This window comes from Zingiber officinale, chromosome 5B, assembly GCF_018446385.1.
Source record: "Zingiber officinale cultivar Zhangliang chromosome 5B, Zo_v1.1, whole genome shotgun sequence".
Lineage (NCBI taxonomy): Eukaryota > Viridiplantae > Streptophyta > Magnoliopsida > Zingiberales > Zingiberaceae > Zingiber > Zingiber officinale.
In genome coordinates this window covers 57,838,831-57,855,637 of record NC_055995.1, presented here as the reverse complement: position 1 = coordinate 57,855,637, position 16,807 = coordinate 57,838,831, and the positions used below count along the sequence as shown (strand labels likewise).

The 16,807-nt window shown below is 39.2% G+C and overlaps 1 long non-coding RNA gene across 2 annotated transcripts; it reads right to left on the bottom strand.

Annotated features, from left to right (window-relative positions):
* Positions 1-815: 815 nt before the first annotated feature.
* On the bottom strand, positions 816-5,282 carry LOC121987428. 2 transcript variants are annotated; one of them, XR_006113582.1, is made up of 4 exons: positions 4,989-5,282; positions 4,783-4,883; positions 4,472-4,657; positions 816-932 (listed from the first exon to the last, which is right to left on the bottom strand). It is a non-coding gene; the product is annotated as an uncharacterized LOC121987428 (long non-coding RNA). The 2 variants fall into 2 exon arrangements; XR_006113581.1 differs by lacking the exon at positions 816-932 and adding an exon at positions 2,142-2,202.
* Positions 5,283-16,807: the final 11,525 nt, after the last annotated feature.

Sequence of the window (16,807 nt, the reverse complement as noted above, 5' to 3'; positions counted from 1 at the left end):
ACACTATCAACCCCAATTCATCCTCAACATCAAACCAACTTGGTAGCTTCATAAATAATGATAGAGAAAAAGGAGATCATCCATCCTATTGGAATAATTTAGGTACCCTAAGTTTTGATGTATGGACAAAAGTTTAAGTTAGGTTTATTGTTGTATTTGATATGCATTGTGAGTGTGCAGGCAGGTACAACAAGGAGAGTCCAAGTGTGATCTTGACAAATGAGGAAAGTCCAAGCATGAGTCTTGGTAGTGTAAGTCCAAGCATGTAGTCTTGGTAACGTAAGTCTAAGTGTGACTTGGCCATGGATAAAGTCTCGGAGGCGCGGCCTCTTGGTAAAGGAAGACCCGACAACAAAGACAAAGCTAATGGAAGCTCCAAAGGGCAAAACGTGAAGGATGAGGAGGCATCAGAGGGACGCGAGGTTGATGGAGGAAGTTAGAAGGCGAGCAAGAATGAGTGCATGAGAGATTGTGTCACGCCCCAGGTAGTCCTTGCCAGAAGAAAATTTCGGCAACATCTCCCCCGTACGGGTGACAATATGAATCCAGAAATACATATATCTCAACCTTTGGCCCACACGGCCGGAATAATACACACAAATAGTAAACAATCCATGCAGTTATATTCAACATTCCACACAGATATAATATGAACAATCCACGCAGTTATATAAAGGAAGACGATATAAAATCATCGTAGATATATGTAAAACCTCCTATTCCACTACAACGAAGAAAACGAAATCCACGAAGTAATGAAAATATCCGCAGCGGAAAACCAAAAGTAGTAAACCCAAGTGTTTGATATAAAGTCCACAATACAAAACCCACAACACAAGTATATAAGATGCAAAAGCAAAACATATCCCGACAACAAGAAATCCTCGCGATAAAGGGGGCTAGCGACTGGAATATCTCCCAACGGCCTCAACCTGAAAGGTAGTAATAAAACGGTGTGAGTCCAAAGAACTCAGCAGGTAATCCAATAGATATGTATAGCAACATATAACTACCAGCAACAATCCTACGGTACAGTATCCTAACAGTATAACATATAATACAGTCTCCTAACAGTATAACAGGTATTCATAACTGAATAAACCGCAGTAACCAACAATAAGCATGTAATACAGTCTACTGCAAGAATAATAAGAAGTGCATAACTGAAGTAAAATGTACTCACCTGCGAGGCTTGTGCAACTGACTGTGAACATACACAGATAAAAATAGTCAGAGCATATAAGTATGTAGCCTGTATGCATGTCAATCATATGCAGTCACCAAAATGCATCATCCAATATGCAACAATCACAATAAATGTAATCTGTGCATATGATGCAATATGACATGGTCACCCCTGACGCCAGTCAGCCATCTCACACGCGATGGTAAGACCGAGTGGGTAGGGCTATGACACCGTGCACTCTACCGTCACTACCCCTGATGAGTGACTGAGTGGACGGGATGCTGTCGGAGTACACCTATCCTCTTACCTCAAACATAGTGAGGGAGCGCAATGCTCTCATCTCCCGGGGAGGGATCCCTGCCTGCTACCACGCTGCAGTCTCACTACCCATGAGCGGACCAGCGGAGCACTACAGAGCAACTGCCATACACACCCTGGGTGATGTGCCACTACCCATGCAGTGGTCACGTTGTGTGCAAGCCCGTGTAGTCGGCCGACGAGCTCAACAATAATGGAGTCGTCAATCGCCCAGCATGCAATCATGCGGGATGGTGCATGATGCTAAGTATGTCATACCTGAACATAGCCTCCTCCATATATGTGTGTGCCAAAAAGGTAAACGCATATATATAACCATGATATAAACAGCATAAATCCAAGAACATCACATATAACAATGATATAAGTATCATGAATCCAAGAGCACGTATCAAACATGTAAAGCAACTAATCCAGTATAGTGGAGCACTATAAATATACATATCCATCTCTATAAACATAGATACACATGGAAAAAGATAAAAGCATCCAATTCTAATGTAAAGCAACTAACAGTAGAAGCATGATAGGTATTAACTAAACTAAACCAAGGAAATACTAACTACCAACACTAGCAAGTATATATAAACTGCACATATCATAAAACACTATCAAGAGATAAGTCAAAGGGTACCCGCCTCAAATAGAAGGTACAATCAAGCAATCCAAGGTCGAGACGCCCGTCTCGAATCAAAATCCTGCATCAAACAATATATATATATTTTATTTAGCTAAATCCAAATGAATAGCTAAATAAAATCCCTAAAACTAAATTAGGGCAAAACCCTAATCAAACACAATCACAACCTACCTAATTAAATCTAATGGTTAATTAGGATTAGTTATCTAATCCCTAATCGCCAATTAGATTAGATATCTATGTTAGCTAGAGCCCTAGAGCCAATCATTTGATGATTGTATTATGGACTTGTTGTATCATATTCTATATAAATAAAGGCATTTGGTTTTTGGTTATTATACTTACTTATATTGGTGCCAAATAAACTAAGTATAATAACGTCCTTGAGTAGAAGGTTCTTACCTATATCAATCGGTTAGCTGAACCGATAGTGAGATGATATAGGGAACACTACTCTTAATCATTCCTAGTCGAGTATTAACATTCAGGGACAATGTTAATGCAATAGGACTAGCATGTAGGTCAACTCGATAACTTGATCTCACAAGTCATGGATATAGAGATATCAAGTTGACACATGGGTATACATTAGAGAATGTATACTGAATGACCCACCATGAGAAAATATCATGGATCGTTATATGAGTGTCATATACTTTCTCATGTGGCTATTAGTATGACTACTAGTCCTTAGACCTGAAGTCACCATGGATCCCTACATAAAGAGTTATGTACTTTGGTTTCGTCAAACGTCACCCGTAACTGGGTGGACTATAAAGGCGATTACTGGGTATGTAACGAATTATGCAAAGGGATGTGAGTGATGTAGATGGGATCTATCCCTCCTATATGACGGGAGTGACATCGATATTCTTGATAGAGTGAGACCACGAAGTGCATGGCCATGCCCAAATGAGTCAATATAGGATATTGAGCTCATTTGATTTAATGAGTCTACTTGGAGTTCAAGATTTAGATTGATTAGAGGATGACACGGTCTATGCCTCATATTGATCAATCTAGATGTCTAGGATAGAAGGACACTTGTCATATTTTGTGAGGAGTCACAATTAGTAGTCACAAGGTGATGTTGGATCTCAACATTCTTGTAACTTGGGTAGTAATGATGTGTTGCTAGATACCGCTCATTACTTATGCTCCTAAATAGGTTTAGGGGCATTGCCAACGTTACAAGAACCTATAGGGTCACACACTAAGGACAATTAGATGGAGATTAGGTTCATATGATGAACCAAGAGGATTAGATTCATTTGATGAATCAAATTGGATTAAGAGTAATCCTAATTGGGCTAACTTGAGTTGGACTCAAGTTGATTCATGTGTTCAATGAGTTTAATTTAAATTATGACTCATTGAATCAATTTAATTAAATGAATTAGATTCATTATATTAAATTGGCTTGAATTAAATGGTTGGATTAGATCAACCATGAGAGAGATTAAGTCAAGTTTGACTTGACTTGAGAGGAAGAGAAAGAGTCAAGTTTGACTTGTCTTTTTGCCACATTATTAGTAAGTTGGCAAGATGTGAACCAATGATGATGCTCCACATCATCATGATTAATTAAGTGAGATGCCACCTCATGGAGGTTACAATTCTTCACTTTAATGGCTACACATTAATTGCACTTAATGCAAAATGGGAGTTACATTCTTTTGAATGTGGTCGGCCACTATGGTGTGGTGTGGAATGAATTTTTCATTCATGTGTGCATTCACTCTCTCTTCTTCCTCTCAAGCTCTCCCTCTCCCTCTTCTCCTCTCTTGCCGTGACCTATCAAGGTGCTAGCACACCTTTGTTTAGGTCTTCTCCACCTAATTAGTTCGTGTGGATACTACTAGAGGAGTATCTATTTTGATACTCTTGAGATCCGGCACCGTTTGGACGAGCGGTAACGCGAAGGGCTTCGCTTCAAAGGTATAACCCTTTTTCATGTAGATCTAGGAGTAGATCTCGGTAGAAACTCGTATTCGTAGTTTTTCGAAATTTTTCTTTGCACGGCTTTGGGGCTTTCGGGGTTTCCGCGATGCGAAAACGCGGTTTTCGCGGCCCGAAAAACCCAACAATCTAAACTTAGATTAGATCCAATAGTTGACTAGTGTTAATTGTCTTAACCCTAATCATTCCATTAGATTAAATCTAAGTAAATATATCTAATCACAATCAACCACTAATTACAACCTCTAGTCAAACCTACACATGATCATGCAATCAAAATTATACTATAATCTACAATCCGGATCAAATACCTACACATAAGCCTAATTCAATACATTCACATCATGTATCAAAATCCCTACACATACCTCAATTCACAGCCCCTATGGATTGCTGGATCAAGGGATGCTACTAGAAATCACTTCACGGTCACCCTTCCAACACCACAGCAGAAGGACCTCGCTGCTCTAATCGAGTTGCTGTTGAAACCATATGTTGCTGGATCATAAAGCAATCCACAACACACAAATTGAATTCCACAGAACAGGTCCTCACTGGAATCAATCAAATCAAACAATGAATTAAGCTGGAATTCATTGATCAGATTAAGATTGAAGATCACGGATCAATTAGTAGATCACACCATGGAACCATAGATCAAACAACACCCTAATCTTACCTCAACCGAGTGTCTCCAGAAGGTGTCGCCCGATTCGACTCTTCGTTCCAGGGATTCCTCTGACCCTCAATCAACAACAAGGAAGGGATCCACGCCCTAACCTGAGATCGCCAACAATCAGCGAGGCAGCGAGAAAGAATCGGAAAAGAAAACTCGAACTAGGGCACAAATCAAAGAATAGAAAAGAGGAAAGATTGGTCGCTTACCCTCAAGGCCCTAATGGTCTCTTCACGCCGGCGATCGGATGGCCAAGACTCGACCCAGTGGCATCGAATCGGGGAAGAAAGGTCGGCAGTCCGCTAGAGGAGACGCAACTTCGTGTCTGCGATCAGGAGAGGAATAGCGCCGCCCGAATCTGAGCTCAACGACCGCTGATGCCGGTAGAGGAAGATCACCGGAGCTGGAGCCTTGCTCCCGTCGCCGTCGCTTGTCCGCGAGAGAGAGAGAACAGAGAGAGATCGGAGTCGGGGAAGAAGAGGGGAAAGAGTTCGGGTATCGGCGATAGGTTTAAGGAAAAGAAATAGAAAAGGAAAAGAATATTTATATTAAAACATTTCCTAACTTAAGTGGGTATCCCAACACAGGCTTTATCCGTATCCGTCGATTGATCCCCTCAAATCCTCCGTACGAATTTCGAAAAATTCCCAGAAAATTTCTAAAAACTCCGAAAAAATTTTATAAGGCTATTTCTCAAATAACCCTATTTATTTAAATTTTCCGATATCTCACATTCTCCCCTACTAATAAAAATTTGGTCCCCAAATTTCGCTATACCCAACAGCAAACACTAGAATATAACCAAATAGTATAAATGCTGAAAGAAACTCTAACCCACATACCTCAAGTAAAAAGATGAGGGTATCGGGCTCGGATCGTATCCTCCAACTCCCAAGTAGCCTCTTCGTCAGAATGATGCTGCCATCCGACTTTAACCAGCCAGACAGTCTTGTTCCTGACGCTCTCTATGATCTAGAATCCATACAGGAACCTCCTTGTAAGTAACGTCAGGCTGAATGGGAACTGATATATCTGATAGTACATGTGCTAGATCGGATACGTATCTCCTCAACATAGATACATGGAATACATCGTGAATGCCTGCTAAAGATGGTGGTAGCGCAGGGTACTGCTCCAATCTTCTCCAAGATCTGGAATGGCCCAATATATCGTGGAGCTAACTTACCTCGAAGACCAAATCTCTTCACCCCTTTCGTGGGTGAAACTCTCAAAAATACATGATCACCAATAGAGAACTCCAGGGGTCTCCGTCGCTGATCAGCATAACTCTTCTGACGGTCCTGAGCCTCTGACATCCTCCGTTTGATAGTATGAACTAACTCTGCATCCTGCTGAGCTCTCTAAGGTCCTAGCAGCTGGACCTCCCCAACCTCCTCCCAGAGGGTGGGTGTCCGACAAGGTCTACCATACAACGCCTCAAACGGTGCCATCTGGATAGCCCAATAATAGCTGTTGTTGTAGGCGAACTCCACTAATGGCAGGTGGTCCTCCCAGCTGCCCCCGAAGTCCATAACACAAGACCTCAGCAAATCCTCCAAAGTCTGAATAGTCCGCTCTGACTGCCCATCTGTCTGCGGATGGAATGCCGTACTGAAACGAAGCTGTGTGCCCAAGGCTTGCTGCAGACTCTGCCAGAATCGGGAAGTGAACCGTGGGTCTCTATCAGATATAATGCTCAGTGGAACTCCATGCAATCTAATAATCTCTCGACAGTATAACTCAGCTAATCGATCCAGAGAATCAGTCTTCCGGATCGCTAAAAAGTGTGCGGATTTGGTTAATTGGTCAACGATTACCCAAATCACATCATGCCCTCGTCGAGTCCTAGGTAATCCTACCACAAAATCCATAGTAATATGCTCCCACTTCCACTCTGGAATAGGGATCCTCTTGTTAGCTAGAGCCCTAGAGCCAATCATTTGATGATTGTATTATGGACTTGTTGTATCATATTCTATATAAATAAAGGCATTTGGTTTTTAGTTATTATACTTACTTGTATTGGTGCCAAATAAACTAAGTATAATAACGTCCTTGAGTAGAAGGTTCTTACCTATATCAATCGGTTAGCTGAACCGATAGTGAGATGATATAGGGAACACTATTCTTAATCATTCCTAGTCGAGTATTAACATTCAGGGACAATGTTAATGCAATAAGACTAGCATGTAGGTCAACTCGATGACTTGATCTCACAAGTCATGGATATAGAGATATCAAATTGACACATGGGTATGCATTAGAGAATGTATACTGAATGACCCGCCATGAGAAAGTATCATGGATCGTTATATGAGTGTCATATACTTTTTCATGTGGCTATTAGTATGACTACTAGTCCTTGGACCTGAAGTCACCATGGATCCCTACATAAGGAGTTATGTACTTTGGTTTCATCAAACGTCACCCGTAATTGGGTGGACTATAAAGGCGATTACTGGGTATGTAACGAATTATGCAGAGTGATGTGAGTGATGTAGATGGGATCTATCTCTCCTATATGATGGGAGAGACATCGGTATTCTTGATAGAGTGAGACCACGAAGTGCATGACCATGCCCAAATGAGTCAATATGAAATATTGAGCTCATTTGTTTTAGTGAGTCTACTTGGAGTTCAAGATTTAGATTGATCAGAGGATGACACGGTCTATGCCTCACATTGATCAATCTAGATGTCTAGGATAGAAGAACACTTGTAATATATTGTGAGGAGTCACAATTAGTAGTCAGAAGGTGATATTGGATCTCAACATTCTTATAACTTGGGTAGCAATGATGTATTGCTAGATGCCGCTCATTGGATCTCCTATATGTTGGATCTCAACATTCTTGTCTAGAAGCCCTATCCTGATGACCAAAGAGTTCCTTGAGATTGTTCATAATATCATAAGCTGTTGGTAAATCTTGATGCTGATGTTGCAATACATTTGACATTGAAGCCAAAATGTAACACCGCGCCATCTCATCTGCCTTTACCCATCTCTTATGATATTCAATCTCCTCTTGGGTAGATTCACCAGTGGGTGCATCAGGGCACTGCTCAGTCAGTACAAATTTATAGCTTTCAGCAGTAAGAACAATGTCCAGATTTCTTTTCCAATCTATGTAATTAGGTCCAGTAAGTCTATTATGTTGAAGTATGATGGACAGTGGGTTGAAAGTCATCCTAAGAATCACAAATAACTTTTGGTCAGAACTCTAAATTTAGAATAATATTGATTCCTCAAACAATACTATTTTAAATTAACCAACATCTCATAACACCGTGAATTTTGTATGCCACGTTAGTGTGGACGTATACAAATTCAACATTTGTAAAAGGAGGGTTTTAACCCATTAATTTTATTATCTTGTCAACCTAACTTTTGACAAATAAAATTAATAGTTGGTATTATTTGGTCACACAAATAATAGCAGTGACTCCGTTGGGAAGGATACTATTAGATGTGTCTAAGTGTACACCATTACTTGACTCTAAGTCCATTAATAAGATTATGCCCCTTCCGTTGGGGAAGATCACACGCTCTTAATTAATTTCCTATAGTCATCCAAAAATGGAAGTCTGTTCTAGTGATCCACAAACAAGCTCATCCGTTATGGAGGAAGGCACTCAGAGCCAACGCGCAAGCTTGTTTGTATCACTTACAAACCAGTAATGGAGACCATGGGATTTATTTAAAAATCCCTCTCCCACTTAGTTATTTATAAATGAGGAATTTTAACTATGCTAGCCTACTAAACTTGTAAACTTACATGCACACAGAGCACAATACAAAAGCAATAAATAGAAAAATTTAATTTTCAACTATTATGGATTTTATCTCTAGTTGTTCTCCGTGTGTTGTCATCCCAAGCTACTGCCATATTTGGCCACCGCCACTGGATCTAGCTGTCGCATCCATCTTGCTCTTAGTTCCGCTGCGCCTCTGGTCCTAAGAAGGTTCCACGCTTTGCAAGACTCGATCCGCGACATAAATAGAATTTTACATTTTTGATCCTATATTCCAAAAAAGGAATGTACATGTATCTAGATCAAAAATAAAATCCTAATAAAACTAAATACAGCTCCTGCTATATTTTAATACAATCATGCACACACATATAAATGCCCTTGACATGTCCAAGGGTCCAATCACACACATAATAACTAAAAGCCATAATAGTTGGATCCTGCATCCACAAAGTTAGCACATCCTACTATTAACCTGCCTAAATTATGTATGACATGTGCATAATTAAACTAAATACCAAATACACAGAGGCAAAACCCTAGCTCTGATACCAATTGTTGGTTGATACTCGGAAAACCTATAGGTTCCACTGTACAAAAATTTTGTACAAAGGTCTGAACCTTTTCCTAGCTACCATGTGTTCTTTTAAATTAAATTTTGGATCGCTTGCTGAACTTAACACGTTTGATCCAAAATTTAATCTATTTGTTCTTTTAGGTTTTGACTTGGATCTCCTGCGGAACTTAACACGTTCGACCCAAGTCTCCTTAAGTTATTAATTCCATTAAATATTAATTTCCATAATTGGTTCACAGTACTGACGTGGCGAGGCACATGGCCTTCTTTGATATGGGAGCAACCACCACCGACTAGACAAAACCTTTTATAGAAAGCTAATATTTAATTTCCTAAAATAATTTTAGGTTAACCAAAAAGAACAATCAAATCACAAGGAAAAGAAAATACAAAAGAACACAACATCGAAAAACATATTCGAAATTCTAGAACGTAAGCCTCTTGTATTTGGTATTATTTCCATAAATAACTAGCATGATGCGGAAAGAAAAATTACTAGTTATACCTTGTAGAAAAACCTCTTGATCTTCTACCGTATTCCTCTTCTAACCTCGGACGTTGTATGGGCAACGATCTTCCAATATGAGAAACCACCAAGCACCTTCTTCTCCTCCTAGCTAGGTTCGGCCAAAACAAGAAAGCTTCACCAAGGAAGAAGAAAACCACCAACCAAGCTTTAAGAGATGCAAGCTTCCTCTCCTTCTTCTTCTTCTTCTCCAAGTAGTATCCGGCCTCCACAAGAGCTCCAAGCAATAGAGAGTTTCGGCCACCACAAAGAGGAAGAAGAGAAGAGATGATGGCCGTCCACAATACCAAGGAAAAAAGGGAGAGAAAATAATAGAGGTTGTGTCTTGTGAAGGCACCCTCACCCCTTCTTTTATATTCCTTGGCCTAGGCAAATTAGGAAATTTAATTACAATAAAATTTCCTTAATTCCCTTGACATGATTTAATTGAGAAAAATAAAATAATATTTCCCCAATTAATCTCTAATGGCCGGCCACATCAATGGGAAGCAAATTGGACAAGTTTCAATCAACAATTAAAACTTTCCTTATTTGTTTCCGGAAATTTTAAAAATAAATTTTCTCTTCAAAAAATCTCTTCATGGTTAATAAAAAGAAATTTCCATAATTTTAATTTTACAACATGTGAATAATTTTTAAAGAGAAAATAAAATATCTCACCAATCTACAAATAAGGAAAGAGATTTAATCTCTTTCTTTAATCTTTTGTAAATTTTACAAGGGAGATAATTTAATTCAAATTCTCTTTAATAAATTATTTCTTCCACATAATAAAAATTAAAATTAAAATTCTTTTTAATTTATTTTGGCCGGCCCTACTAGCTTGGGTTCAAGCTAGAGCCGGCCACCCAATCTTATACCTAGGCCGGCCCTAGCTTGTTCCCAAGCTAGCTTGGCCGGCCCCTATTGAGTGGGTATAGAAGGTGGGTATAGGTGGATATAGAACTCTATAAATAAGAGGCTACGATAGGGACCGAGAGGAGGAATTGGTTTTGGTCTCCCGATAAAATTAAGCATCCCGTGTCCGCCCCGAACACACAACTTAATTTTATCAATGATAATTCATTCCACTAGAGAACTATCATTGAACTACCGCACCAATCCCAAATTACATTTTTGGGCTCCTTCTTATTATGAGTGTGTTAGTCTCCCTGTGTTTAAGATATCGAATGTCCACTAATTAAGTGAGTTACTGACAACTCATTTAATTAATATCTAAGTCCAAGAGTAGTACCACTCAACCTTATTATCATGTCGGACTAAGTTCACCTGCAGGGTTTAACATGACAATCTTTATGAGCTCCTCTTGAGGACATTATCAACCTAGTATCTCTAGGACACAGTTTCCTTCTATAATCAACAACACACACTATAAGTGATACCATTTCCCAACTTATCGAGTTTATTGATTCATCGAACTAAATCTCACCCATTGATAAATTAAAGAAATAAATATCAAACATATGTGCTTGTTATTATATTAGGATTAAGAGCACACAGTTCCATAATAACTGAGGTTTTTGTTCCTTTATAAAGTCAGTATAAAAGAAACGACCTCTAATGGTCCTACTCAATACACTCTGAGTGTACTAGTGTAATTATATAGTCAAGATAAACTAATACCTAATTATACTACGACCTTCTAATGGTTTGTTCCTTTCCATTTTAGTCGTGAGCTACTGTTTATAATTTATAAGGTACTGATAACATCATCTTCTGTATGTGACACCACATACTATGTTATCTACAATATAAATTAAATGAACAACTATAAACAAATGTAGACAATTTGACCAAATGTGATTCTTTATTCATAATGAATGTTTACAAAGCTTAGGCTTTCAGTATACACTCCAACAATCTCCCACTTATACTAATGACTGAGCTGCCATATCTTCTACCATACATCTGATTCCCATTCCCTCCACATGCCGATCGAAAGCTTTCGTCGGAAGGGCCTTAGTGAAAGGATCTGCCAGGTTATCCGCTGATGCAATCTTGGCGATGACAACTTTTCCTTGCTTCATAATATCTCGTATCAGGTGGTACTTGCGCTCTATATGTTTACTTACCTTATGGGCTCGTGGTTCCTTCGAGTTTGCAACTGCACCGCTATTATCACAATAAATTGTGATGATTTTGGGCAAACCAGGAATCACATCTAAGTCCATTAGAAAGTTCCTGAGCCAAACTGCTTCTTTAGCTGCCTTAGAGGATGCTACATACTCAGCTTCCATGGTTGAGTCCGAAACGCATTTCTTCTTAACACTCCTCCATGAAATGGCTCCACCTCTTAAAGTAAACACATAGCCTGATGTAGACTTACTGTTATCCCCATCTGATTGGAAATCTGAATCCTTGTAACCCACAGGGAGCAAATCGTGTGCTTGATAAACTAGCATATAGTCTCTAGTCCTTCTCAGGTACTTTAATATATGCTTTACCGCAGTCCAATGTCCTTATCCAGGGTTACTCTGATATCTGCTGACCATGCCCACGGCAAAACAGATATCAGGTCTCGTACATAGCATTTCATACATTAGGCTTCCTACAGCCGAAGCATAAGGAACTGCTTTCATGTCCTCAATCTCTTTTGATGTCTTTGGAGACATCTCTTTAGATAGAGCTACTCCATGTCTAAAAGGTAAGAAACCTTTCTTGGAATCCTGCATGCTAAAACGAGCAAAGATTGTATTTATATATGAAGCTTGGGACAGACACAACATTCTTTTCTTACGATCCCTTATAACTTTGATCCCAAGAATGTGTGCACAATCTCCTAAGTCCTTCATATCAAATTGTTTGGACAACCATACCCTTACGTCTGATAATACCTTGACATTGTTGCCAATTAACAAAATATCATCTACGTATAGTACAAGAAATACCACCACGTTTCCGTTACACTTCTTATATACTCAAGACTCATCCGGACTTTGAATAAATCCATATGATTGGATTACTTCATTAAACCGGATGTTCCAAGATCTTGAAGCTTGCTTTAATCCATAAATGGACCGATTGAGCTTGCACACTAGATGCTCTTTGCCTTTTTCAATAAATCCTTCTGGTTGCTTCATATGGATGTTCTCTTCAAGACTTCCATTAAGGAAAGTCTTGACATCCATTTGCCAAATCTCATAATCCATATGAGCGAAATGGATAAGAGTATCCGGATAGACTTAAGCATGGCTACGGTGAAAAGGTTTCTCATAATCGATTCCCTCTTTCGAGTGTACTTTCGCAACAAGCCTAGCTTTGAAGGTTTCTACCTTCGCCATCCCTCTTTTCCTTTTGTAGATCCACTTGCATCCAACGGCTTTTACACCATCAGGTGGTTCTACAAGCTCCCAGACCTTATTAGAGTACATAGACTCTATTTCAGAATTCATTGCCTTTTGCCAAGATGCTGCATCTATATCTTGGAGTGCTTCGTCATATGTTCGTGGATCAGGTTCATGTTTAGCCGGGATCAAGTCCGAAGACTCTCCCAAAAACATGAATCTTTCAGGCTGCCTTACAACCCTCCCACTACGACGAGGCACTGTCTGTGATTATGTATCATGTGTGTCACGTGTTGCAGTCTCTTGTGGTACTTCATCTTGTACTGTTGGTACTGAAGTAGACATGTCCTCTCTAAGTTCTTCTAAATCAACTTTACTACTGGGCTTGTGATCCATTATATAGTCTTCTTCTAAAAACTGGGCATTGGTGCTAACAATAACCTTCTGGTCTTTAGGACTATAAAATAAACCACCTTTCGTTCCTTTGGGATATCCTACAAATATGCGAACTTCTGTACGAGATTCTAACTTATCAGCATCTGGTTTCAGCACATGTGCTGGACTACCCCAAATCCGAATATGTCTTAGACTGGGTTTTCGCCCATTCCACAATTCTATGGGAGTAGAAGAAACTGATTTAGAAGGTACTAAGTTCAGAACGTATACTGCTGTTTCCAGAGCATATCCCCAAAACGAATTTGGTAATTCTGAATAACTCATCATCGATCTAACCATCTCCATAAGAGTCCTATTCCTTCGTTCTGCTACACCATTCTGTTGGGGTGTTCCAGGTGCAGACAATTGGGATTGAATCCCAGCCTCTGATAAGTAATTCCTAAACTCTCCTAAGAGGTATTCGCCACCACGATCAGATCGTAGTGTCTTGATACTTTTACCTAATCGTTTCTCCACATCAGCCTTGTATTCTTTGAACTTATCAAAGCACTCGGACTTGCGGCGCATTAGGTAAATGTATCCGTATCTTGAATAATCGTCTATGAAAGAGACAAAATATTCAAAACCTCCTCTTGCCTGGACAGACATAGGACCACACAAATCAGAGTGAACCAATTCTAACACTTCTTTGGCTCTATACCCCTTGGCCTTGAACGGCCTCTTGGTCATTTTACCTTCTAAGCAAGATTCACAAGTTGGAAAATTTTCCAACTCTAATGAACTCAAAAGTCCATCGGCTATAAGCCTCTGAATCCTACTTAAGTTAATATGACCAAGCCTTAGATGCCAAAGATATGCTTGGTTTATTTCCGAAGGTTCTTTTCTCTTATTAGAATTAGAAGATGAGTTATAAATTTCCATGTTTTGCTTTGTGGAAGAAATTGGATTTAAAGTATACAAATTGCCAACTAATGCACCAGAACAGATAATCACTTTATTTCTTTTAATAACTACATCGTTACTGAAAGAAACTGAATATCCATCTAAAAACAGTTTAGAAACTGAAATTAAATTCTTTCTAAAACTGGGTACATAAAGACAATTTCTTAAAACCAAATTTTTATTTCTACTAAAAGATAAGTAGACGTCTCCCACTGCAACAGCTGCCACCTTAGTAGCATTGCCCATGTAGACGGTAATCTCCCCTTCAGATAGTCGTCGGGTTTCCTGGAACCCCTGCAAGGAATTGCAGACATGATCAGTGGCTCCCGTATCTACACACCAGGTGCTGGTAGATAACACCGCTAAACATGTTTCAACAACTAGAGCATGAGATATACCTTTGTTTTGGTTCCTACGAGGACAGTCCGCCTTCCAATGTCCTGCCTGCTTGAAGATGAAGCACTTGCCTTTCGGCTTCTTCACTCCAGCTTTAAATCCCGTACTCTGAGACTTTTTCACTTTCTTTTCTGAGTCAGCTTGTTTCTTCTTCTTCTTTCCTCTCGGTTTAGAAGTAGAACCATTTTCAGCAAAGTGAATTTGAGAATTATGACGAAATAATCCTTCTGCTGCTTGAAGTTCTGTCAGTAGTTCCCCTAATGAATAAATCCTCTTATTCATATTATAGTTCAGGCGGAACTGCTCAAAACTTCTAGGAAGCGTTTGGAGGATCATATCGATCTAGGTTTCCCCATCAATTTCTCCTCCAAGGATCTGTATCTCGTTCAGATAAGCCATCATCTTTAGGATATGATCCCTTACAGGAGTACCCTCTTGCATGGTGGCTGTCATTATCTTTCTCATAGCTTCTTGTCTAGAAGCCCTATCCTGATGACCAAAGAGTTCCTTGAGATTGTTCATAATATCATAAGCTGTCGGTAAATCTTGATGCTGATGTTGCAATACATTTGACATTGAAGCCAAAATATAACACCGCGCCATCTCATCTGCCTTTACCCATCTCTTATGATATTCAATCTCCTCTTAGGTAGATTCACCAGTGGGTGCATCAGGGCACTGCTTAGTCAGTACAAATTTATAGCTTTCAGCAGTAACAGCAATGTCCAGGTTTCTTTTCCAATCTATGTAATTAGGTCCAGTAAGTCTATTCTGTTGAAGTATGATGGACAGTGGGTTGAAAGTCATCCTAAGAATCACAAATAACTTTTGGTCAGAACTCTAAATTTAGAATAATATTGATTCCTCAAAAAATACTATTTTAAATTAACCAACACCTCATAACACCGTGAATTTTGTATGCCACGTTAGTGTGGACGTATACAAATTCAACATTTGTAAAAGGAGGGTTTTAACCCATTAATTTTATTATCTTGTCAACCTAACTTTTGACAAATAAAATTAATAGTTGATATTATTTGGTCACACAAATAATAGCAGTGACTCCGTTGGGGAGGATACTATTAGATGTGTCTAAGTGTACACCATTACTTGACACTAAGTCCATTAATAAGATTATGCCCCTTTCGTTGGGGAAGATCACACGCTCTTAATTAATTTCCTATAGTCATCCAAAAATGGAAGTCTGTTCTAGTGATCCACAAACAAGCTCATCCGTTATGGAGGAATGCACTCAGAGCCAACGCGCAAGCTTGTTTGTATCACTTACAAACCAGTAATGGAGACCATGGGATTTATTTAAAAATCCCTCTCCCACTTAGTTATTTATAAATGAGGAATTTTAACTATGCTAGCCTACTAAACTTGTAAACTAACATGCACACACAGCACAATACAAAAGCAATAAATAGAAAATTTAATTTTCAACTATTATGGCTTTTATCTCTAGTTGTTCTCCGTGTGTTGTCATCCCAAGCTGCTGCCATATTTGGCCACCGACACCGGATCTAGCTGTCGCATCCATCTTGCTCTTAGTTCCGCTGCGCCTCTGGTCCTAAGAAGGTTCCACGCTTTGCAAGACTCGATCCGCGACATAAATAGAATTTTACATTTTTGATCCTATATTCCATAAAAGGAATGTACATGTATCTAGATCAAAAATAAAATCCTAATAAAACTAAATACAGCTCCTGCTGTATTTTAATACAATCATGCACACACATATAAATGCCCTTGACATGTCCAAGGGTCCAATCACACACATAATAACTAAAAGCCATAATAGTTGGATCCTGCATCCACAAAGTTAGCACATCCTACTATTAACCTGCCTAAATTATGTATGACATGTGCATAATTAAACTAAATACCAAATACACAGAGGCAAAACCCTAGCTCTGATACCAATTGTTGGTTGCTACTCGGAAAACCTATAGGTTCCACAAAAATTTTGTACAAAGGTCTGAACCTTTTCCTAGCTACCATGTGTTCTTTTAAATTAAATTTTGGATCGCCTGCGGAACTTAACACGTTTGATCCAAAACTTAATCTATTTATTCTTTTAGGTTTTGACTTGGATCTCCTGCGGAACTTAACACGTTCGACCCAAGTCTCCTTAAGTTATTAATTCCATTA